Source organism: Numida meleagris, chromosome 1, assembly GCF_002078875.1.
Source record: "Numida meleagris isolate 19003 breed g44 Domestic line chromosome 1, NumMel1.0, whole genome shotgun sequence".
Taxonomy (NCBI): domain Eukaryota; kingdom Metazoa; phylum Chordata; class Aves; order Galliformes; family Numididae; genus Numida; species Numida meleagris.
This window is the reverse complement of record NC_034409.1, coordinates 50,016,647-50,040,295: the sequence shown is the minus strand read 5'-3', so window position 1 is coordinate 50,040,295 and position 23,649 is coordinate 50,016,647. Positions and strand designations below refer to the sequence as shown.

Here is a 23,649-nt window from a genome sequence, read left to right as displayed (position 1 = left end):
ACAAGGTATTCCGTGAAAAGGCAGATGTGAATCTGTGAAAAAATCAGGCACCAGCATGCTCAAAGACATCTGCTTCTTACTGCGTTCCTAACTGCTCCAGTGACGCTTTAAGGTGAAAACCAACAAGAAGGTAACAAATGGTACTTTCCCCCCTCCCCCCCCCAGCATCTGCTTTGTTCTGCAAGAAAGCCAGAACCAGTTCACTCTATTTGAACGGGGGGGGGGGGGGGCTACATCTTCATCCTCAGAACTTTTACATTACCTTGACTGAAACTTAACTGAAAGCACTTGTCAAAAAAAGCCGGAATGTATTTTTTGGAATGCAATGTGCGTTACCTGCATCTACATAATCAACCCCAAAGCAAATGAGCTTCAGGAAGGGCCTCCTACATGCTTCAATTTATTATTCAGTATGAGGAATCATGATTCATCCTCAAGGACTGGACCACAGCTGCAATATTGTACAGAGACTCTGGGCAGGCCCTCTACAGCTTGAGGCACCACTACACTCATTAAGAAAGTAAATAAATAACTCCATGTATATACAGTGTTCGTTGGATGTTGTGTTTTTTTTTTTTTAATTTACTAAGAAAAAAGTACAATTAAAGACCACAGAAGGATGAAAAAAGCACATTGTTTCTGGAAGACCTTACAGCTTTCTCTTCCAGCAAACAAACTGGTTAAAACAACATGGAGAGACTGCTTTCTTCAAACGTTAAGACAAGGTTGACACTTTTCCAAGAAACAGAACTCTTAACTCCTCAGATGTGAGACTTCCTGGAATATTTGCCTTCATTATGTCTTCTCATATAGTCATGTTATGTTCTTGTCACATTCAATTGAACCCACTCAGAATTCAAGCCTGTAAGTCAAGCACAAGATCACCAGAGTCCCAAGGAAAGAGACATACGAACAAGAAGATGTAGGCCGTGTGGGACATCACACTCTTTTCGCACCTGCCTCACCACCTTCTGGGTCTTTCAGAAAGACAGCCTGGTTATATTTGGGTTTCTGCTATTCTCTGCAATTCCTTTCCACTAACTCAGGAAGGCACAAGACCTGCTAACTCAAAACAGTAAGAATGGTTTTTTTTGCTTAGTTCTTTTTTGTTTTGATCTTGCAGTTTATCTTGACAAATAAAATGTTTCGGCCAGATTAACTTAGCCTGTGCCCTACGTAAATGCTCTGTTCTCAGTTCTCCTTCAGCACGACACATCTTTTGGATATCTCACAAGCAGCTTGAGTAACACATCCAGCAGAATAGCAGCCAAGAAAAAAAAAGGCATTTAATTAATAATAGGAATAAAAAAAAGGCAGTGCCTCACTCCATTACATCATTGATAAGTTAATACCTATAGCACACCTCCTGCCATTAATTTACTATAAATACAGGACTGTTACAATTACTATTGTAATAATGTTTCTTTAAGGTAACAGCACTATTAAGTGCACAGATCTAAGAGCCGCGTCCTCAGCAAAACCATCAAGGAGAATTCCACAGGCAAGCCCTGTTAACAGAACACATTCAGACAGATGAGGAAGCCTTCAAAGCCCACGTGGATCCATACGAAAAGAAAAAAGAAAAGATATTTGATTAAAAATTTACCAGAAGCACTTGAAGCAAACATTTTAGAATCACAGAATCATTAAGGTTGGAAAAGACCACTACGATCATCAAGTCCAACCATCAACCCACCCCCCCCATGGCCACTGACCACGTCCTCAGTGCCACATCCACACGGTTCTTGAGCACCTACAGGGATGGTGACTGCATCATCTCCCTGGGCAGCCTGTGCCAGTGCAGCACCGCTCCTGCTAAGTTCTTCCTAATATCCAACCTGAACCTTCCCTGGCATAACTTAAGGCCATCATCTCTCATCCTACCGCTGTTACCTGAGAGCAGTGGGCAACCCCCCACCTCGCTACAACCTCCTTTCAGATTGTTGTTGAGAGCAGTAAGGTCTCCCCTGACATTCCTCCAGACTGCACAACCCCAGCTCCCTCAGCCGCTCCCCATCAGACTTGTGCTCCAGACCTCACAGCTCCGCTGCCCTTCTCTGGACACGCTCCACGGCCTCCATGTCCTTCCTTCATGAGACAACCAAAACTGAAGGCAGTGCTCGAGGTGTGGCCTCCACCAGTCCGTTATCTCTGACACGCAGGAACTCAAAAGAGTCGCACACCAGCTGCTGAACAGAGACTACAAGAGTCATGAAGAGGTCCTGAATGGTGGGAAACTGCTGTAGTTCTCAGCACAAGGGGGAAAGCCTCAGCTACAAAAAAGTTCTCCACTGACAGCCACAAATTACATACCTTTCCAGCATTCACCAACACAGAACAAAAACATCCAAGGCCACCTCGTCATTCACAGGGAAGGGAAGGTCCTGGCCCAGCTCTCACTACACCAGTGCCTCATCTACGGTCACTGAAAGGGCACCCAGCTCTGTCATTGCAGCTTTGCAATTCCTCTCCAGCATTCATGGCCTTACATCCATCTGAGCATATCCATGTAGAGACTGCAGACTACGTTCACTAGACTAAACTGTTTCACTCTGCTCCAATGCTTTTCTTCCTTCCCAAAAGCCCCAGTAACCAACATCTGTCTTCAACCTGGGTAGGAAAAAGGAAGCGTACTAAAGCTCTCACAGGTGACAAAGAAACAGCCTCAGTTTTGAAATCACTGCCCGTAACTCAGAGAGAAGCAGGAGGTCTTCCTATCCATCTCACGATTATTTGTGAGATGAAATTATCAGGCAGTTCTTCAACCTTCCTTCTCCACGTGAAATTATTTCTAAGTACACCTTAAGTACATCTACAGTGCCGACTTTGTTTCCTGTTTAATTATCTGAAACACCTCTGTAGAACAACTTTGTTAACGTGGGAGTTCCCCAAAATAGGGAGCTACTGTATTCTGATCCTGCTATCAGCAGAATTACCAAATGGTAGCCAGCAACACGTAAATCTCTTTCAACGGTTCCTGCATGTAAATGCAGCTGCCCAACCACCACTGATTAACAGGGTTCATCAGTCCTCCCACACAAAGATTACTGTGTGAAATGATTTTCTGCAACATACTGTGCTAGGTTTTTTAAATCCATTTAAATCTCCAAACTTTTTTGTCCCAATTATCAAAGACAAATATAAATTTTCTCAAGTAGTGCCAATGCCAGTGTAGTCGTACAGCACTACAGCCACCCAGCTCAACACAAGTGAGTTGAATGGCAAAATACTGTGGGGATATGCTTAATTCTTAACAATAAGCCACTGAAAGAGCAAACCAAATCAGCAGCGCTTCATTCTATAGAAATCTTCCTGCTCTGTATAATTTTCTTCAGATTTGAGTTGACTACTGCGACCCATCTGTGCAGAGAAGTCTCAAGGCAGCAGTCAAATGCAATGCATTTTTGTTCATCTGTCCAAGACCTCCCACTTCCGAGCACATTGATCAGCAAAGAAAGCATCATCACAGACAGGTGACAAACATTAAGACAGCAAATTCCACTGTCCAAATACGTACACAAACAACTGTTGGTTTTTTAATTATTTTTTTAATCGGCCATTCTGATTGAAACAGACTTATTTACTAAATGCTGTGCAAGAAAGACACATATACATCTTCATAAGCATTTCTAGTCCCTCCCTGCACAAAACAAAAGCCAACATTTTTCTCCTTCCTCTCTCCATCGCAAAGTTGCAGAGCACACAACTCCAAATCTCCATCGTTCCAGAACTTCAGCGTGAGTAACTCCATTGCATGACTTGTAACTAAAAAATCCTTAAGATCAGAATTAAGTCTAAAATAAAGTAAAAAAAGATTTCCATATACCAAGTATCACTTCCACACACAAGGCAAAACTACCAAGCCTCACTTCTGCAGGTGGTCAGCTGCAACTTGCTCACCTGAGCAATGGCAGAGAATAAATTGATCCTGTTCTAGTTTGGAGGAGAATATGACCTCATGTGCTGCTTTTAAGAAGAAAAAGCAGTTTTAGTTTTTTGCCTTAGGTGTAATATGCAAGTAAACCAGCCAGCCAGCACTGCAAGAGGTTACCAGCTTGTCCAAGCAGTAATACCCACAGCTCATGAGTTCTGGTCAGCCTGAAATACAAGGCAGACTTCCTTTGTACCTTTCTGTAAAGCTGTTTCAGATCCTGTTCCAGCTAAAAGTTACTTCCGTGTACTAGAAATACCTGAATGATCTAAGACACAAGAAATTCATATATTGTCTCATTCAACTCCATTCTTCCAGAGAAAGCAGCAGTCACACCTGGTTCTCACCAAGACATAATTTATTCTATCAAATAAACTTCATCATGCCACTCAAAGTTTAAACAATACACAGTTTTCATCGAGTGCCACAACACAGTGAAGCAAATACTTCACCTGCTCTAAGTCATCTCAGCAAGTCCGTAAAAAATGGAAGTTTAAACCAGAACATTTGACTAATGAAAACAGTTTTACATATCTTAAATACACATGTATGTAATTATTGTATATACTTAAGTTCCTACTACTTATACATATATTAATAACTTCTTGCAAAACAGTGCTAATACTGGCACAGACCTAAGAAATGAATTTTGTCCTTCCTGCCCAAGTAAAACCTCAAAAGGTTCCTCAACCGAGGTAAGATTTGGACAAATTGATTCAAACTCATCTCCATCAGCTCAGAGACACTATGCTTTCTTTACAAAAATGTCTGTACACTTTTTTTTCTTTTTAAACAGAAAGTCAGTAGATACACATTAAATCCAAACAACTTAGCAAATGTTTCTCACAGGATGAGTGAAGAACAGCTGAGCATGGCAGAAGGAACACAGTGAGCTCTGTCAGTCTTGACAGGGGAATGCTCTGGGGATTATTGTGCTAGATAAGCTCTAGATTCACTTCTTATTTCATATTTTTCCCATGTGGCCACACAATAAAAATGTGCTAAGTCTGAGTCACCGCATCTTCCAATCCCATAGGGAAGAATAGACACATGAGAACCTGGAGTATTCAACTGCTGTTATAAAAGACACCATATAAACAAAGTAAATTAGATTTTTGCATGTGGCTATTATTTGACTGTGGATTTTTTTTCCCATATTATTAATTTTTATTTTGGTAGCATCAAGTTAAAACATCTGAACAGATTTTTCGCATCTGTAAGTTTTCCTTACTCCCTCATTATGTGACCAGAAGTAAAATGCCATCTCCAGTTTAGCTCTGCACTTTGATGGAAGCAAACTGTTACATTTACATTCCTGAACAAGATGAAAGCAGCAGCTTGACAAGAACAAAACTTTGTCGTAGGATGGTAGTTAAGTTGTTGTGCTGTGAAAACACGTATCTTGAGGAACGTAACTAATGATCAAGGTTTAACAGGATTTCATCTGGTTTTAGATATCTGAATTTGCTATTACGTTACTGTAAGACTAGATGGTGTTCTGAGCAGGTTTGCTGACGATACTGAACTGGGAGGAGCTGCTGACTCCACTGAGGGTGGAGGGGCCTTGCAGTGAGATCTTGACGAATCAGAGCGCTGAGCAATCACCAAGCAGAAGAACTTTAACAAGAGCCAAGTGCCAGATTCTGCACCTGGTTGTACATACAGACTGGGGGATGAGAGGCTGGAGAACAGCCCCACTGAAAGGGATCTGGGGGTCTTGGTCAAGAGCAAGTTGAACTGGTGACAGCAGTGAGCTCAGGCAGCCAGGAAGGCCAACTGTACCCTGGTGCGCAACAGGCACAGCACTGCTGGTCAGGTGAGGGAACGGACTGTCCCACTCTACACCGTCCTGGAGCACCTTCGCCTCAAGTACTGTGCGAAGTTTTGGACGCCACAGTGCAAAAAAAAAAAAAAGGCATAAAACTGTCAGGGAGTGCCCAAAGGAGGACTACAAAGATGGATAAGGATCTGGAGGGCAAGAGGAGCGGTTGAGGGCCTGTGGTTTGCTCAGCCCAGAGCAGAGGAGCTGAGGGGAGGCCTCATGGCGGCTGCAGCTCCTCACAGGGAGTGGAGGGGCAGCGCTGAGCTCTGCTCTCTGTGACAGCGACAGTGCCCGAGGGAATGGCATTGAGCTGTGTCAGGGGAGGGGCAGCTGGGGGTTAGGGACAGGTTCTGCACCAGAGGGCGGTGGGCACAGAACAGGTTCCCCAGGGCAGCTGTCACGGCCCCAAGCTGTTGGAGTTCAAGGAGCATCTGGACAATGCTTTCAGACACAGGGTTTGATTTTCAGGTGGTGCTGTGTGAAGTCAGGAGTTGGACTCAATGGTCCTTATCCAACTCAGGATATTCTATGATTATTGGTTTTCTGTCTCAATTGACAGTATAGATGCACGTAAATAACTTCTAAAAGTCCACCAAGCGATTGCAGAAAGTTATCCAGCTCAACTTTTAACAGCCACCAGTAATAATAAGAACCTATTCAAGACCGGTTGTATTTTACATCAAACATTACAGCAACTTTAGTTTGTCATGTAGGGTCAGCCCACTCTGTCCCTGATGAGGAGGCCCAGCCTCCTACTTGGTTGTCAATCAGGCCACAGGCCACACCACAGAACTGTTATGGGCAAGAAACATTTCTGCAAGGGGAAAAAGCCCTTTCTGAACTAACAGATCCATTCACTGTATCGTCACACAAACATCTGTACCAGCAAAACGGACACAGCAGGAACTGCTTAAGTGCCACGGCTACTGAAGTGCACTTGAAATCAGAAGTTCATATTTAAAAGGCTCTTCATTTTTACACAACAGTCAAACAACCTCAAAATGAAAAGAATACCGAAGACTCGGCTCACTTCTTTTCGTCGACCCTTGTATCAGCTGATCACACAATCCTAACCCAAAGCACTAGTTCTCCCAAACGCTTGGGCAACTCATTATTTCCTCATATTGAAAATTCACCTCCATCCATGTCTCCAGTGTCTCCACAGTCAAGCACCACACCAGCTTCCGCAACACAGCAAAATCAGAGCAACCATTTCAAGGACAGCTCTCGATTTGCTCCTCACCCCCTCAGACATGAGAGAGAGGACATTCAGTAAAGGCATGACAACTCCCACCTCACCTCCACCTTGCAGTTAAAAATGCTAAGACAGAGAAAAAGAGAAGTCAATTATGAATTGCAAGAGGGAAGAGGAAAGACTGAGCAGGGCTGCCTGACAGAACCTTCATCCGTCCAAGCTCCTGTTTTCACTGCAGAAGTGAAACCAGTATCGCAAATACTCAAAACAATACAGCAGGTTAAAAAGTAAAATTAAAAACAAACAAACAAGCAAAAAAACACTAGCACATTAACTTCTGTAAATTGTTCGTACCAAATAGTAGCCTCTGCCTTTAAGGTCTTAAATGCATTATCTCTTCAAATTATGGCAAGTCGCTAAGATGGATGCTTAGGTCATACATTAAATATTAACACAGCAAGACATGGTTTTTTTCCTATTCAAAGCAGTCCACACAATCAAACCTTTTTATTCTGATTTACAATGCCTGCTGTAATGAGCCTGTAACTAAGACTCCTGGGAACTCCAAGGCAAATGAAGTAAATTAACACAAAATCTCTATCAGTTATGTGCAGGTTTATCACAATACAGGTTACGCACAGTATACAATAATTAAATCCACAAATGAGGATAAATCCATTGTTGGGGATCACACAATCTAGTTACATTACATGCAAAAACATCAAAATCTGGTAGAGATAGCCTCAGACTACTTAAATCAGTCACCATCCAACTGCACTAAGGCTGTACTCAAATTATTCCATGCTTTTTATCAATAATCTTTACTCCTTTAAGATAATACAAGAAATTTAGCTATGCACTGAAACTTTCAAGTTTCACTAGCCTATTATCTTCCTCCCAAATTGGTACTTTATCCTTCCTCTGAAACAACAAAGATTTAGGAGTAATTTGGCTGGGCAAGGTTTGCAAATACTCATGCTGTGGAATGCCTGAGACAAATACACAGGCAAATTCATGTGATTCTTCCTGACAGAACATTAGGGGAAAAATAAGGCTTTTCATCCAACATAATAAAGAAGTGACAGAAGTTCCCTCAGAAAAATCAAGCATTTTTAAGACGTTCACACTGAAAAACAACCAACTTGTCTTTCCCTGTCTCTTTCAACCTATATCCTTTAAACAGCACTTGGCTCATTCCTCAAACCCCTTGGGTTCCCCATTATCTCCCTCATGCTGAAGCCAAAAGTTGAAGCAGACCCGCTGGAGCAAATCCATTAGTACAATGTAAGTTATCTCCTAAAAAGCAACTAACAGACAGAAATTAAGACTGGGCCCCCTGTTACAGGGAGACAGGTGAAATACTTGATACTGGTACAGAATAACTTCACACATTTACATGATTCAACAAAAAGACGACTTGAGTGTCCGCACTACTCTGAGGAGTTCCACCCACCTCCTGCCTTTCCATCCTCATAACTCTCACTCCCACCCCTTCACTGAAGGTTTTCTTTACAAACGGGACCAGTTTCATGGATCACTTCACCATGCACCCTCACTGCAGTTCTGCTGGCATACCCACCAGGCAGATGACCAAGAAGAGGCAGAACACCCTAGTGTGTTGGAGGAAAACAGGAATTAGGAAAATTCCTTAGGTTCGGATTTTCTTTATCACTAATCCTTAGCCTAAAGCACTTCACTTGGTTTGCTCTCACCAGCTTCCCCACAGAGTCAACAAAAGTCTTCCAGAAGGCTTCTTTCCATGTCTATTTTACAAGTATAAGGTGATTAAACAACTAATACCCTTCAGTCAAATGTCTGAAATTATATGGTATGAACTGAGGCCATAGTAATCAACAAGATAGTGCGTCCCGCTACTTCAAATTGCAGACGATTAACCCCACATTTCTAAGCTCTGCTGCCCTAGCCAAAGGCACAGTGAATGACAACTGCAGTCAGACAACTCCGTGCAGAACATTAATTCTAATGAGTGTAAGTAGTTCACAGAAGCAAATAAGCTACAAATGCAGATCATCCCACAACTTGGGTCAAAAGCTTTCTCCTCCCCCAGCAGAATTCAGTATCACCAGTGGAAGCGTGGGGCAGCTTCTCAAACTGTTGATGGAAACACAATGTTGAAAAGCCAATGGAGAAAGCTTCCACTGCAACCATTCCGTCTTACACCCTATAGCACATATCCTGAAGAAAATGAATTAACTACAAAGAAGTCAGCAGTTGAAAGTGAAGAAGTGAGATGAATTCAGCACTGGAGAAGTATGAACACTTATAAGTACGGTAAGTGGAAGATAACAAAGATGGTGCACTCTGAGCATATTTTTTTTGTAAATGCTAAATTAAGATTTCGAAGTAAGAGAGGGAGCTGTAGATGGCTCACCACTCTGAGAATCAGCCCCATCGCTCTGTGAAACTTGAGTTCCCGCAGTCAGTCATCGTGTACGTCAGGAAGAACAATGGGGAAAACACCTGAACAACAACAAAACCCACAGAAAACTCTGTTCTTTCTCCATCCTACCTCCTCTCAAGAGGAGGCTAAATATAGAAGGACAATTAACAAATCATACACGATGGATTACATATAATCACTCCGGAACATTCATGCATTTGTAGAAGTCTCTTAAAAGAACTTTAAGATGTTTCCTCCCTTGCTCTGAAACATCCAGGCATTCATTGAAAAAATGAGAAGTCTGCTACCTTGTTTAAGCTAGAAAGATGACAACAAAAGGTACTCATTACCTTTTACCTTCAGAGTTGCTCCTGATGTAATTCTTTATGTCTTGTTAATTAACAAAGGGATCTTACTCCTTAGCTTCTTTCAGAAGGGCAGTGTACACAAGGATCTGGTCAGAAAAAGTTGCAAGAGTAACACAGCCTAACAAAGTCTTTATCCACGGAACTGTAGCATTTACAAGCAAGGAAGTTTGTTCTTTTAATTCCTCCTCCTGTCTGCCTTTAGGAACTTCCTGACCCCACTTCTCACTGAGCTAAGAGATGTGCTTTTGCTGTGAGCTTGATGCAGATTCACTGAAGTCAGTGCCTCTTTTTCTATTAACTCCAGCAGGTTTTGATTAGCTTGTAGGATATGGTTATAGTTAACCCTCTTAACTTCCTTCCCCTTACCTCTTTCAACAGTGGGTACAAGCAACCAACCCTTCAAAAACTCCATTATGTATACCCACGACGTTGGTTTTCCACAGATTCCACCATCCAATCATACAGCAAATTTTATTTTTGCAAGGCAAAAATTCATGACAAGTCAAATTTGTTTATCTTAATGGCATGGTACTAGCACCATTCAAAAAAAAAATACTGTATTCAAATGAGCAGTTCTCAAGAATGAAACAAGTTTTGTCCCTGATGACCGGAATGCAGGAAGCAGAGCCAACCTACAGACGCTGAGCATGGAAGCCACAGGGAAAAGACCAGGAGGTAAGACTCATCACCCTGCTCCCTACACTGCAGCAAACATGATGCTGACTCAAATCAAAATGGCAGATGCTGAAAGCTGCACTGTGGTGGATCTCCCCAGGTCATCCCCAAAGCCAATTCCCTGCGCCACATCAACCTGTAACTCTGCATCAGTCAAGTTCTCTTTATGCACTTCCACAGTAAACGAGACGGAGAAAAGCAAAGAATTTTCCTCCGTTAAAATTCAACGATTTTGAGGGTAGGGGTAAGGATGGCAAAGCTCATTTTTCCACACGGAACAGCAGTGTCACTTCAGAGCAAGTCTCAGTGACACTCCCAGAGCCCACGTTCTTCAGCGGTATGAAGAAAAGCTGCCACTTGCTCGCTGTCACCCTGCCATACAAAGGCAATCTGCTCCCACCGTCTGTACCGCTCTGCCCAGCTCACTTACCCTGCTGTCTGCTGAGTGTCTATCAAACTTCTCAAGATCTATCTAGGAGATCATTTTTATCCGTCAGTATGCGCAACACACGGGCATTATGAAGAACATCAGAAAGGCTGGTAACATTTTGTGCAAGCATGGTGGAGAACGCGGAGAAGGGAAACCTCCCCTCTTCCACACACGTGAAGAGAAAGAGAAAGAAAGCAGTGACATGCCAAAGTGCGCACCACAGGACAGAAGTTTCATTCAAAGGAAAAAAAACCACAGTCAAAGGGAGAAACAAAGCCAAAAAACGTGTTAACACAATGCTGACCACACAGCGTTCACTACGTTTCCCAAGTAGTGAGTCAGGAACCATTTGTGTTGATCAAAATCACACAGGCTCTTCCCGTTACCCCAGAACTATTGTCCACAAGAAATAAGTTGGACAAATCTCACAGCAATTCAAGCGTATCCAGTCACCTGACCAAAGGAATTAACAAACTGCAGACACTGAACTGAAAGCTGATTAACAGTATTTTGCTGCAGTTTGCAATGGTTTATTCCTTTAAGATCTGGAAGGTGTGGTGGCACCTATTTTTCTGTCAGCCTGCAAGTTTTAGGTATGTTTTCCAGGGTCATTTGCAATGTTATATATGGCCAAAAGCCATCCATATAGCCAGCTTTGCTGGTGCCTAGCAGGGACTACTAACTCGTATTTAGTTGGGTTAAAAGCTATTACCAAGGCAGAGTTTACAGCACATATCTTTTACAGGAGAAGTGATACGAACAATACTCCCAATAAACTGCACGAAAGCTTCTAACAAAACAGTTCCCCGTGCAATTTCCAGCCAAGCACAGAGCTCTTATCAGAACTCATCTGAGGGTGTTTACAACTCCAAATTTACTAGCAATTAGATGACTGAGTTCAGACAGACCAGTGAAAACCCTCCGAAATAAATCACCATATTCCAGCATGGAATACAGTTATTCTATATGCAGTTATTAGTATGAACAAACACGTGCTGTGCGCTTATAAAGAAAAGGGAAAAATCCTTTTCCTTGCCTTTTTTTTTTCTTTTTGGACTTGTTGCATCACAACACAGACAAGGAATACTGGACTTCTCAATTGGAGACCACATCAACATCCCAAAGGGACTTTGGGGCTTTCAGAGAGAAACCCCATAACGCTTTTTCCAGTCTTCCAATACTGACATCACTTATAAACACTGCGGTAGGAGAAACACAAAGAGCACTGGGCAAAGCACATGCATAACCATCATCTGTCAGTGAATCCAGCACGAGGACATTTGTGCTTTCTTCTATTGCTTTTCATCTTTCATCTTAAGGAATCAACAGATAATGGATGGGAAAAAAAAAAAAAACAGGAATTTTATTCATTAGTGCTCTGCTGTATCCAGCTCAAAATTCGAAGTCTGACTAAACAGAGGGCTAAGCAGAATCGGCTTATGATTGCAGGTCAGCTTCACATTTTGAGTCTTTGGTTTTGGCTTCTGGTTGATTTTTTGTTTATTTTTTAAACTGAAAGGAAACACATGTAAAGGCACGGAGAAGAAAATCACATGCATTTCCAAATATCCCCAAACAAAACAGCACATAACTCAGTGGTAAGCGATAGCAGAAAGGCTCAGCTGAAGAAATCAAGGAATGCCACAGCTAGACTCTGTGATGTTACACAGATGCATGAGCAGTACTGCGTTCAACTGCAGAACAGAATCTTCTACTTTGCCAGTCAGTCAAGAATGAAGTCTAGGCAAGAGCTGTAAAGGAGGGGAGCCAGGTCAAGATAACGGTACCAAACTGAAAAAATATCTATCGATACAGATGTATCTAAACAGAACCAGACATTAGTATTCCATCACCACAACTGAAATACAACGGTCTCTCCTACAAGATTTGAGAACTTACAACTCCACTTATGCTGTATTTGTGTCCTCTATCACTAGTGTGAAATTTCCATATTAAATTTTTTCTACATGGCGCATCAACATTATCAGAAGCGATTAAAAATACTTGAGACTATCTTCAGTTTATGTCTTGTAAGTCCAAAAGCTAAACAAGCAATTCGTTTATTTATTTTTGAGATAGAGATCTCACTAAAGAGAGTCACGAAAAACCACTTTACGCTCCCTGATTTTAGTTACTTGAATGAGAAGAGTCAGTTGGTCTCAGTCCAGCCTCCACCAGCAAATAAATCAGCATGGCAGTCACAAGACTCCACTGACTGATGTTAGCTGGCTCTTCGCAGACTTACGTTGCTGTAGGTAATCCTTCCTGTCTCGGAGGCCAACTGCACAATTAAGTAACAAATTCTCACACATCCAGTTACGGTTCATGCTGAAGCCTGAGGAGTTAGCACTGCCAAAAACATTCCCGAATCTTTGGAAGTTATAAGAACTCAGGTTCCAAAACCAATAGTCTAATACCCTCTGTAAGTATAAAATATAATCCAGCAGGTTATGAAAAAAATAAATGTTTTAATTAAGAAGTTACCCGACCCAAATGGGGATCTGGCATACCCTGTGCCAAAAGGTAAGATATGCACAAGCCAGCTGTAAACTCCTAAATATACCCTTATCTCAAATTATAGGGAAGCAGAACAGCATGAAAATTATTCACGTTTATTACATATGATGCCCTCATTCCACACAGCAACCTGCCAAGCTGGTAGAGTCGCAACAGGAATTGCTCGGTACAATTCCCACCCAGGGACCCTTTCAAGAAGGGTCCTCCTGTCATTTGGCTGTGCTTCATGGGTGGTTTAGTTAAACATGACCTAAAAAGGAAGGGAGAAGACGGGCACGCACTGATTTGCTTTTTAATATAGTACTAAGAGCCCAAATGGGCTTCTTTGTACACATTCCTACAGTAAGAAGTGGGAGACCCCAAAACCTGCACGTTTCACTCTTTTTCCTACAGACTTGATGCCTATAGCAATCATACATAAACCCTTATTATGAAGGTTTGCACTTGCACTGTCCTATGCTTTTAAATTTAACCTTAGTACCCTTTAAAATTTAAGAAAGGTTCACATCTCTCCAGTTCTTCAGCCAAAGGTTAAAGAAGTTTCTTCTGACAACAAAGAGTTCCCCTCTCCAAGTAATGCACAAACAGATTTTCTGTTTAATTTGAATAACCTACAGATCTTATTTAAGCATTACAGGAACAGATTTACTCCTTTCACAAAAATTCACCTCTGGCCCTCTTTACGAAGCATTAATAACTGAGAAAAGAACAAAATAAATTTCTGACCTCCCATTAAAGACACAGCCAAACTGCTCCCAGCGCTTTCATACTGGGAAACATCCTTAACCTGCCCCAGGCTGCAAAGGTACATTAAAGTATGCATTTCAGCAAAAAAATGCAAGTTTCATAATTCCCAAAGCCTCTGAAATCTGATTTAGAGATCAAAGCCCAAATGGTGTCAAAACACATAATATTCTACTCAAAAGGATGCTAGCAGATTTAAGGCTAAGTAGTCTAGAGAACGCCAAGCTTGCAGGAAGGTCCAAAAACCTCCCCCAGACATTTAAGCCTGTTAATAGGAAGCCCCAGAGCTGCCTGTTTGTCTGAGGTTATTCCTGAAACTATAACCAGTTAAGAATGGACAGCATATTTTTGATGTAAAAGGTGCTCATACTCCCGCTTAGGAAGTGTAACAGTTTACTTGCTAACTAGAAAATAAAAAGGAAAAAAAAGCATGCATTGCACGTGCCAACGGCTTAAAGAAATTGACAAAAACTATTAGCAAAGTTTTTAAAGAGACAGATGACTGACAAGTATCTTCTTATTCTTTTTAGTAGTTATTCTATCTGCTTCACTTTCACACAGCTGCCTGTTTACATGCCAACTGAACCTAACGCAGGGAGAACAGATTAAGAAACAGAGCTTCATATGACTCAAAGGAAACAAATCTCAGTCTTGCAGGGTGGCATACTAAAGAAAAAGCCTTTCAGCTAAAATGTAAACTTAAATACTTCCAAACGCTGCTGCGTGTAACACATGCACTTAACCAAGTGGACACTTCTTACTGAACCAAGTTCAACTAACGCGCTGTATCTGAAGCCCAAAGGTTGCTGCGTGGCCATCAATCATCCATCCCCTCCTGCAGAGTGGAAAGGTTCTGCACAGACAGCTGAAGGTGAGCAACTGCGACATGCGCAGCTATTGATCGGAAGCACGCGACGCGTCAAGCGCTCCTAAGAATTACCCGTGGAATCAACAGATGGCAACAGCTATTGCAGACATGAATAGCTTTCAAATACTAACCTAAACATAGCAAGCTCAGAAACCGATCCTCAGTTCCCTCACTGGCATCTCTGATTTTTTTTCTCTTGTTTTCAGAGGATAGAAGGACTGGAATGGTACAGGGAACAATGCCAATCAACAATCTTTAACCAAGATGCCTGCCCTTCTAATGGAAAGCATGATGACATGGATAAGACCCGAAGAAAAGGATGATGGCTCTGAATTCACACAGCAATAAACGCTTGTTGATTCATACACAACTGCAGTCCTATTTTCAACTTAATAACAGAGTCCTGGTACCATCAGACAGCTCTGACACGGGGCTGTAACACCTTGGTTACATAACTTTCTCCCGTTCCTTCCTCGAGGCAAGGAAAACAGCTGCCAGCAGTGGTCCTCCCCACCATATCCAGACAGGCGGTCCTCACAGCAGCCCAGATGCACCGTGCTCTGCGCACCTCTGCCAACCAGTGCGAGGTTTGCCCTGCTGAACGGAGGGGAGCACCACGAGCCTCAAGAGCGGCCACCGGCACGCATGACCCGTGTGTGTGGGGCAGCCTCTGCCCACGTGCACCTCCGGGCCCCGCAGACTGCCCTGCTCTTGCCACAGGCTGATCCCCGCGACAGTGGAACAGGTGCGCAGCTCTCAACGGGCACGGCGGCCTTCTGGACACGAGAACACGCGTTGTGTCTTTAAACAACAACAAAAGAGGATGGGGGTGAAACGGGCCACATGAGAACTCCCCCAGAGTCCCCTCCAAGCCCTCCTCCACCCAACGCCCGCTCTCCGGCCTTCAGGGAGGCCCCGCACCCCCTCGCCCCCACCCCGGCGGGCCTCGCCACCTGCCCCCCGACCGCCGAGCGGGGCTGCCCCTTACCTGCGGCCCTCACCCCCCCCACCCCGCCGCCGCCGCGGGAGGCGAGCGCGGGGCGGGGGCGCTCAGCTTCGGGGGGCTGCTGAGGGCCGGGGGGGGCCCGGCGGCGGCTCGGGGCCGTCGGGCTCCATTCTCCCCTCTCACACACACAGACACACACCCGCACGCACGGAAAGGGGCGCACACACAGGAAATAACACGGGGTCAGCTGACCCCCGGCAGCCAATGGCGGCGGGCGCTGGGCAGGCAGCGCGCGCCAGCGGGAACGGCGCGAGGCGGCGGGTCCCGGCCGGGCGGAGGGGAGAGGAGGGGAGGGGGAGCGGCGCGTGCGCGCGCGCTCGCGTCTGTGTGCGCGTGTGCGCGCGCGGCGGTGGGCGGGAGCGGGGGGCGCGCGGCGGAGCCGCCTCACGCTTAAAGGGCCCGCGGCCCTACGGCCGAGGCCGAGCTGCGGGGGCCCAGCATGGAGGCTGCGCCCCAGCCCGCGCACGGCTCCTTGTCAGCTCTCCTCCTCTATGCAGCCGGTGAAGTGACTGGAAAAAAAAATAACACTCTGGGCCCTCCTGAGTCTGGTGTAAACCTTAAATTTGGGAGTTATACCTGAACTGAGAACAGAGCGTTGTGCTTGGTATATCCAGGCATTTCTTACGCCACGGAGAAAATGAAGTTGTGGCGTGAATCGGAAACGTGCTCATAGAAAGCGCTATCAAACGATAAGCGAGATAAGGACCATGAGGCAGACATTTCTCACAGGCACAGGAGCAGTGGGTCTGCGTAGCGGAGTACTGGATGCCCAGTGCTGCCCGCAGCGCTCCCGGCCCCACCAATGCCTGCCCACAGCTGCTGTAAGGGACGTACAAGGGGAAGCTCTTCTTAAAACGTTTAGAAGTTCAAAACGGCATGGCTAATTTTACAAGGATGAACTGAAGTTTAAAAAAAAAACAAAAAAACCCAGCAGGCTATAAATACAGGCAAATGCCAAATGTCAGCTGTTACACTACAGCAGGCGTCACTGGTAACGGAGAGGATCCCTTAACGTCCAGAATGAAAACAAAGGACCCCAAATATATAAACTAAATCCCACATGAGCACAGATCCCATCTACATCGCTGCTTCTGAATCAACGTATCAGGCCTTAAGATACAGCCCCACTGAGCTTAACGGATAATTTAATTATCTCGGAAACTAATTTTTGGCTGTCTGCAGACTCCACAGGAAAAAACACCATCATTTGTATACCTTGCTCATATCACCAGTGTTTTCTTGGCCACCGAACGCTTTGTTTTCCTTCCAGAAGAAAGAAATTCAGGTTTCTGACTTGTTCACTCAATGACAACCACTTAATGATGATCGGTTATACAAAAAATTGTTAGCAATAAAACATTAATTGTTAGTGGTAACAGAGAGAGTAATCCCATTATGCCCCTGTCAGGCCCTCATCCTGCTGACAGATGACCAGAGTCGGTATGTAGCATCCACATAAGCAGTTCTGGTTCAGTGTAAAGCCATCACTAGTACCTACACATACTCAGAGCGACTTCTAACCAGATCGCTCTACAGTTTTTAAAAGAGAGAAAAAAAGAGAATAGGGATTTAAAGCCAAAAACAATCGCTTACCAAAATAAACCCGTGAAGTGTCAATTTAAAATCAATGTAACAAACTGAATGGGTTTGCATGTAAATTTTCAGCAATACACTCAGTAACTGGAGAGCGCCATAAATTGAGCAGAAGCACTACACCACAGTCATGAGATAGATTTAAGTTCCTGCCTTACGTGCAAGAAAGTCAGCTCAGCTGTAATTGTCTGCAGCCACTCTGGGACCACCTCAACAAAACCCTTCCGACTGAAACCCTCCCATGCGGCAGACAGGAGGTCTGGGGTGAAACTAAGCCCCCTGAATAGCCCCTTGGTTAGTGCCACTGCTCCGACCTGTGCTGCTGCCACCGCACGTTACACAAGCAGCGCTGACTCTCAGCAGAGATGATCTCTGCCAGTGGCAAAAAGCAACATTTTTTCCTGTTATGCCTCAACACAAGGCTTACCTTGCACATCCCTTTGCCCTCTCCCACAGATGCCTGAGAAAAATCTCCCTCTGACCCTGAGAGAACTGACAAATGGAGATGGAGAGTCTCCTTGTGTCTCTGAGGTCACCACTTCTGATCCAGCTGTAATTCAGTGATTACTCAGTCGCTGTGGCTTCCAGGAGCATACATTAGCAGCTCATGGGGGGAATGGAAGGAGTGCACAGTTCCTGACCTCCACCACCCCTCATCTCCACATCCCTCTGAGCTCCCTCTGCCCAAAAGGGAGGAGGAATACGGCAGGACTGCAAGAAATGCAGCCTGTGGGATTGAGAATGAGTCTGTCGATAACAGATGCTGCAAAGACTCCACTGTGCCCCACTGTTTGTTAGCAGAAAGACGATGCCTGCATGCAGCTGGTGGGGTCCTCTGAGAGATTTCTTCTTTAGAAAAGGCTTCATTGCTGATGAAAAGCATTGAACTAGCAGCACCAGGAGGCTGAGGTCTCCACAGAGCCAGGCACACTGATTTCTCACAAGCACAGCAACCATCCCCTCGAAGTATTACCCTTATTCTAATCCTTCCCCCTACTACACAATTTTGTGCCATGCACAGGCTCGCCACTGCACTTCTGCAGCTTTCATCTGGAGGCACTTAGATGCTACAGGAACGGGCATTAGAGACTAGCTTGAAGAAGATAATACAAAAGATGACAGTGAGATCGGGCACCTCCAGGTCACACAACCAGGGACTGAAGCTGATGTTCACGGTGGGACAGCTAAATCTTTAAGCAAGAGTAAAGCAAGGGCAGCGAGCCTGTTTCTCTTCCTCCAAGAAAGACATCAGCATGGCTGCATTCATTAACATTTCCTAACTCTCTTCCTATCTAGCCCCAGGATTTCCCATACCTTCCTCCTATTTCTTTTACGCTTACTTCAGATAAGAAGTGCAACATCTGACCCTGTGCAAGGGAGCAGCAGTACCAGACATCTCCCAAGGAACTGCAGCACAGACAGGGAGGGCCCTCCTCTCATTAATTCACCGATATTGAACTTCCCCCTCAAACAGTCACAGGATCTCTGCACTTGCTGCAAAGTGTTTTGGAAGAGCACGGATTATAAGCTACTGACTGCCATGTCTTGGCTGCATCGCTTGGAAGTGGATCTCCTCCCGACACAAGCAGCATCTTAGTAAGCCTTAGTGTTAAGTCCTAGAGCCCTATTCCTGCAACAGAGCACCAACTGGATTGAAAGACTTTGGAGTTTCTCAAAGAAAGAAAAATGATAAAGCAGCTGAAGGCAGGTAGCATGAATCATAGCAGGAAAAAAAATAAATCACCTATACAGGAGACAATTCTGCTCTATCTTTTAATACTGCAACACTTCTGTCCTCTCATCCTCCCGTTACAAGGAGCTGATTCATGAAAATATGATCTTTGTACCTTAAGACCTGCTCGGCTTCTTCTGCTTCTTCCTTTTACCTCCTGCCAAAAAGCCGCTCCTGGCAGAATTGGAATTAGTTGCTGTGAAAATGATTGTGGTGTTGCAGACAAAGGGATCTGAGTCCAGTGAAAAGGCTGGGAACAACAGAAGCTGAACTTTTGAGGAAAAAAGGATCACATTTCCATGCAGATGTCCAAAGCAATAAAGGTGGAAATTAAAATAGAAAGCCACACAAATATGATTCTCTGGCAAGACTGTCTCCAACAAGGCAGAAAAGGCCATCAATAAATCTTCATTATCTGAATTGCTAAACATATCTAAATAAAAGGAGAAATCCAAATATTAGAAGAACCCATCTTTAAAAATGTCCTTACATAAAACCAACTCTGCCTTGCCAGAACATGTTTTACAGAGTGGGATTTTTTTTTTCCTTTTAATTCTTCTGGCCTTTCACAGAGGTTTCATCTGTTGGTTTTCTTTCTGCCTAGAGGGAAGTGGGAATTTCCAGGCTTGACAAGCTTAAATCCCCGTGACATACAGTCCCAAATTTTAGAGGCAGCTAAGATTTTGATTCTTACTTCACTCCCCGTTGGTTTCCTCCCCGATGCACACAAGAGCTGTTTTCAATCTCAGCTGTTCCAACCAGGGGAAAAAAAAGTCCCTGAAGGAGCAGCATTGGCTCTCCCACCACCTTGCTGCTACCACCGTACAGGGGCCAGGCACACAGCCCAGCGCCTGAGCACGGCTCGCAGCAGGAAGAGGAGAAAGCGGAGCGCATCAGACTAGACCAGAAGCGAGATCTTCTACACTTATCTGCTAAGAAGGCTGTATTTATTTTGTGTAGCAGTAGTCTTAGGGTCCACTTAAGATATATATGCATTACATTAAATCTCATTAACTTCTTGGCAGAGAAACCAAATTAATTTTTTTCTGTCACATGCAGTGACGCTTTCTGGTCCTGATTCATCAGAGACATTGGTTTATTAAAAATATTTTAGAGGTTTCACCACTGTTTACTTATATATCTCATATTGCTAACAAAACATGAGGAAAAACACTTCAAACGCAACCGCTTTAATTACTTTGTATCTTGAGACTCATAAAAGTACATACAATGCTCAAAAGCCCTAATTCTAAATTTCAGAAGACATTAATTTCTTATTTTAGTGCCCTGTATTCCTTTAAAGTCATGCTCAGCTCCAAGGCAGGGTAGGGAACATGAGAACATACAGAACTTACAGCTTTAAACACAGCATTTTCAGTATTTAGGAGCACTACCTGTGCACTTAGGGGTGGGGTAAAGAGGCATGTACTCCCTCAAGTCATATACCCCAAGCAATGACAGTGCTATCAGGTAACAGAGGAAACTAACTTGGGTTAAGAATATTAGCAGTTAATCCAATAAAGTCTGTACAGACCTTTAGAAGGTCCAAGCGGTGGGAACATCTAGTAGAACCTGATGTAGTTTCTATTGCAGAATCCATGGAACCTTTCCAGCAGCCAACCACCAGTGACTTCAGGTTTACAGTAGCAAAACCTCTGCTTGTGTACTGGGGCTGTCACCATTCTTCTTGATGAGATGCTTTCCTGCAGCTTGGAACTTTACTGGCACTCACGTTTGTCCTAGAGAGGTGACTAGGAACGGAGGCCACCTATTTAAATTTCCTGTAAATGTGCTCAGGGTAACTAGACTTGACTTAACATGCTGCCAGTTCCATCAGGGCTCCCAAAAGTGGGTAGGCTCCTCTTCTCAGAGCATCACCAGCAAGCACAAGAAGAAAAGACTCAACAAGCAAGACACATGTCTACCTATCAACTCAATGAGCCTCCACTGTCTTTAGCTAATTTTAGAAATAGTCCATAGCCACAAATAACATAAAGGAAATCCCAACACAAACTCTTTCACAAGAAGCAGAAGTGCTCTGGGGGACTGCAGTCTACAGGAAGGGGCCAGTAACCATGGCTGAACCCAGGTCTAATGGAGAGACGCTGTTTAAGCTGGCAGAGAGGAAGTGTTGGGCTGGGGTGAAATTCCACCTCCCCGTGGAAGCAGCCTGTGGCTCGGGAGTCCCCCCACCGCAGCTATGTGGGCAAGGCTGGGGGGGAGGTTGAGCCTCAGGATGACTTCTCTGAAACCAGCAGTGCTTCCCACTCCTGCAGCGTGACTCATCCCTCAGGCTGGAGACTGAGGTGCCGGCTTTCTCCTAGCACTGATGAGAAAGGGCAGTCACCCTGTTTGTAATCAGCCAGCACTATCTCATCTCCAGAAACAGTAAGTCAGCAACTAGCCTTAGGTGGTAAGAAGGGGGTTTCCTTAGCAGTTCCCTTCATTGAGACTGAACAGAAATTGGAAAAAAGCAAAAAAAAAAAAAAAAAAAAAAAAAAAGGTGGTTACAAGAAAGGGAATATTTTAACAGAAAGGGGGAACCAATTAATGCTTTCAGCTTGTACCCCTTCACCACTGCCTGGAAAGGCTGCTCTGATACAAGCATCTCCTGCCTAGGGCTTTCTGAGAGCCCCATCCACACTGATTGCTTCCCCCCACTCAGGGAGACAGACTGTCCTCTATCCTAAATGCTTTTATCCTCTTGATGAGGTCTCTTACCCAGCTGGATCCTGCCTCACTTCTCCCACTGCAATCTCTGAGCCTGAGAGAAGACACCTGGGGACCTTTCACTTTGCTTTGGAAAGAGATTTAATCCCTTCACATCCTGGCATGGGGCTGGAGCCATGTACTGCTCCCTCTCCCTGAGCACCTCTGGATACAGTCCTGTGCGACGGATGTCCCCAGATGAACACAATTCAAAGCAAAGGGTTTTCTCTACTGTTTTCTTGCTCTTTCAGGAGTCATATAAAAGCAGGTGTAGATAAAGAGCTGAGGAGAACCCTGCAGGGAACAATCCCGCTGTACCCAGACAAGACGATGAGGCTTAAAATCTCTTCCGTGTCTAATCGTAGCTAAATCGTGCCCTGGATGTCCCGTGCCCTCCATTTTGTAGGGTCCGTGCCTCTTGTTGTCTCTGCAGTGGCCAGTCCCACCAGGAGGCCTGTATAGCTGCCCCCCAGAGACCTGAGGAGGATGGCAGGCCTTTCAGCTTACCCCAAGGGGTGATGGGGGCACTCTTGCCCTCTGAGAGCACTCACTTCCCCTCTGAGAAGGAGGAGACCAAAAATCCCTTAAACAACACCATCACGATGGTGCTGAGATGCTGACGACCCCACGAGTCCTTGTGGGTTGGGGCAGAGGTCCTGACGGGCAGCAGTGCTTTGGGCTTGGGATATTTTGCCACCCAAGACCTGGATTCTTTGCCTGAGGAGGTCCTTGCGGGTGTCAGGGCAGGGTGAGGCCAGAGGGCTGCCGAGCTGCAAATGGGGCCTTCCCTGCGCCCGCTGGCCTGCTCTGACTGCAAAAGCGCCACACGATTAATTATACATCTGCGCTACAAAAGCTCAGCCCTGTAACTGCAGGGGGTGCTATTCATCAGCCTTGAGACGTGCTGGCAGAGGACAGCCAGGGTCCAGCAGTTGACAGGGAGAAATAAATAAATACAAAAGCGGGACGCGCTGTGGGTCGCGGGGGTGGCCGTGCGGCGGCAGAGGGACCCTGGCGACCCAGTGGCAGAGAAGCCCAGAGCGGCAGTGGCTGGACCATGGGGCATTGTGGGGCCTGGCCGAGCGGGGCGGCCATCAGCCATTGGGGTGAGGTGTGGGGCAGGGATGGGGCACCGGGCTGACACCTGCGTGCTCTGCCTGTTCCCTGGCCTTTTCCTTTCCAGGATGCAGCCCCACGTCACGTTGGCAGCAGCCCGAAGTGGCTTCACTGCAGGAGCAAATTTAGAAGGACCCCCGCTCCCTGATCCCTCTCTTTTGAAGCCCCCGTTTCCTGGAGCGGGCACTTAGCGAGTACAAACGCAACACGGTGCCAAGCATCCTTCCCCTGTCACTCTCGGCTCCCCTTCCTCCTCCAGACACACGCGCTAACACAAAATGACGGCTTCCTCGGCAGACTGAATGAGCAAAGCCCTCGCACCGATCCCTAATTGTCTGCGTTTTACTCTCTCGCTCCAGTCGTATTATATCACAGAACTCAAAGCAGCCCACCCACTGCCCCTGTCTTTGTCCGAAATCTCAAATGAACGGTAAATTGGACACAGGAAAAAAAAATTGCTGAAGAAGAAGGGAGGGGCAAGCTGCCCCCCCCCTTCCTCCACCCCCTTTTTTATTTTTTTAATTCCTTTTTTTTTTTTTTTT

At 45.0% G+C, this 23,649-nt stretch overlaps 1 protein-coding gene across 3 annotated transcripts in view; it reads right to left on the bottom strand.

The window, feature by feature from the left end:
* The window catches only part of TCF20 (transcription factor 20), a 116,537-nt gene that overhangs the window by 45,848 nt on the left and 47,040 nt on the right, over positions 1 to 23,649 (bottom strand). Inside the window, exon 1 of one of the 3 annotated variants that reach the window (XM_021381891.1) lies at positions 15,940 to 16,123. The exons of the other annotated variants lie outside the window; for them this stretch is intronic. The gene's annotated coding sequence lies outside the window, so the exon portion shown is untranslated. Of the gene's footprint in view, positions 1 to 15,939; positions 16,124 to 23,649 lie in introns of those variants that run through there. 3 annotated transcript variants of the gene reach the window in all.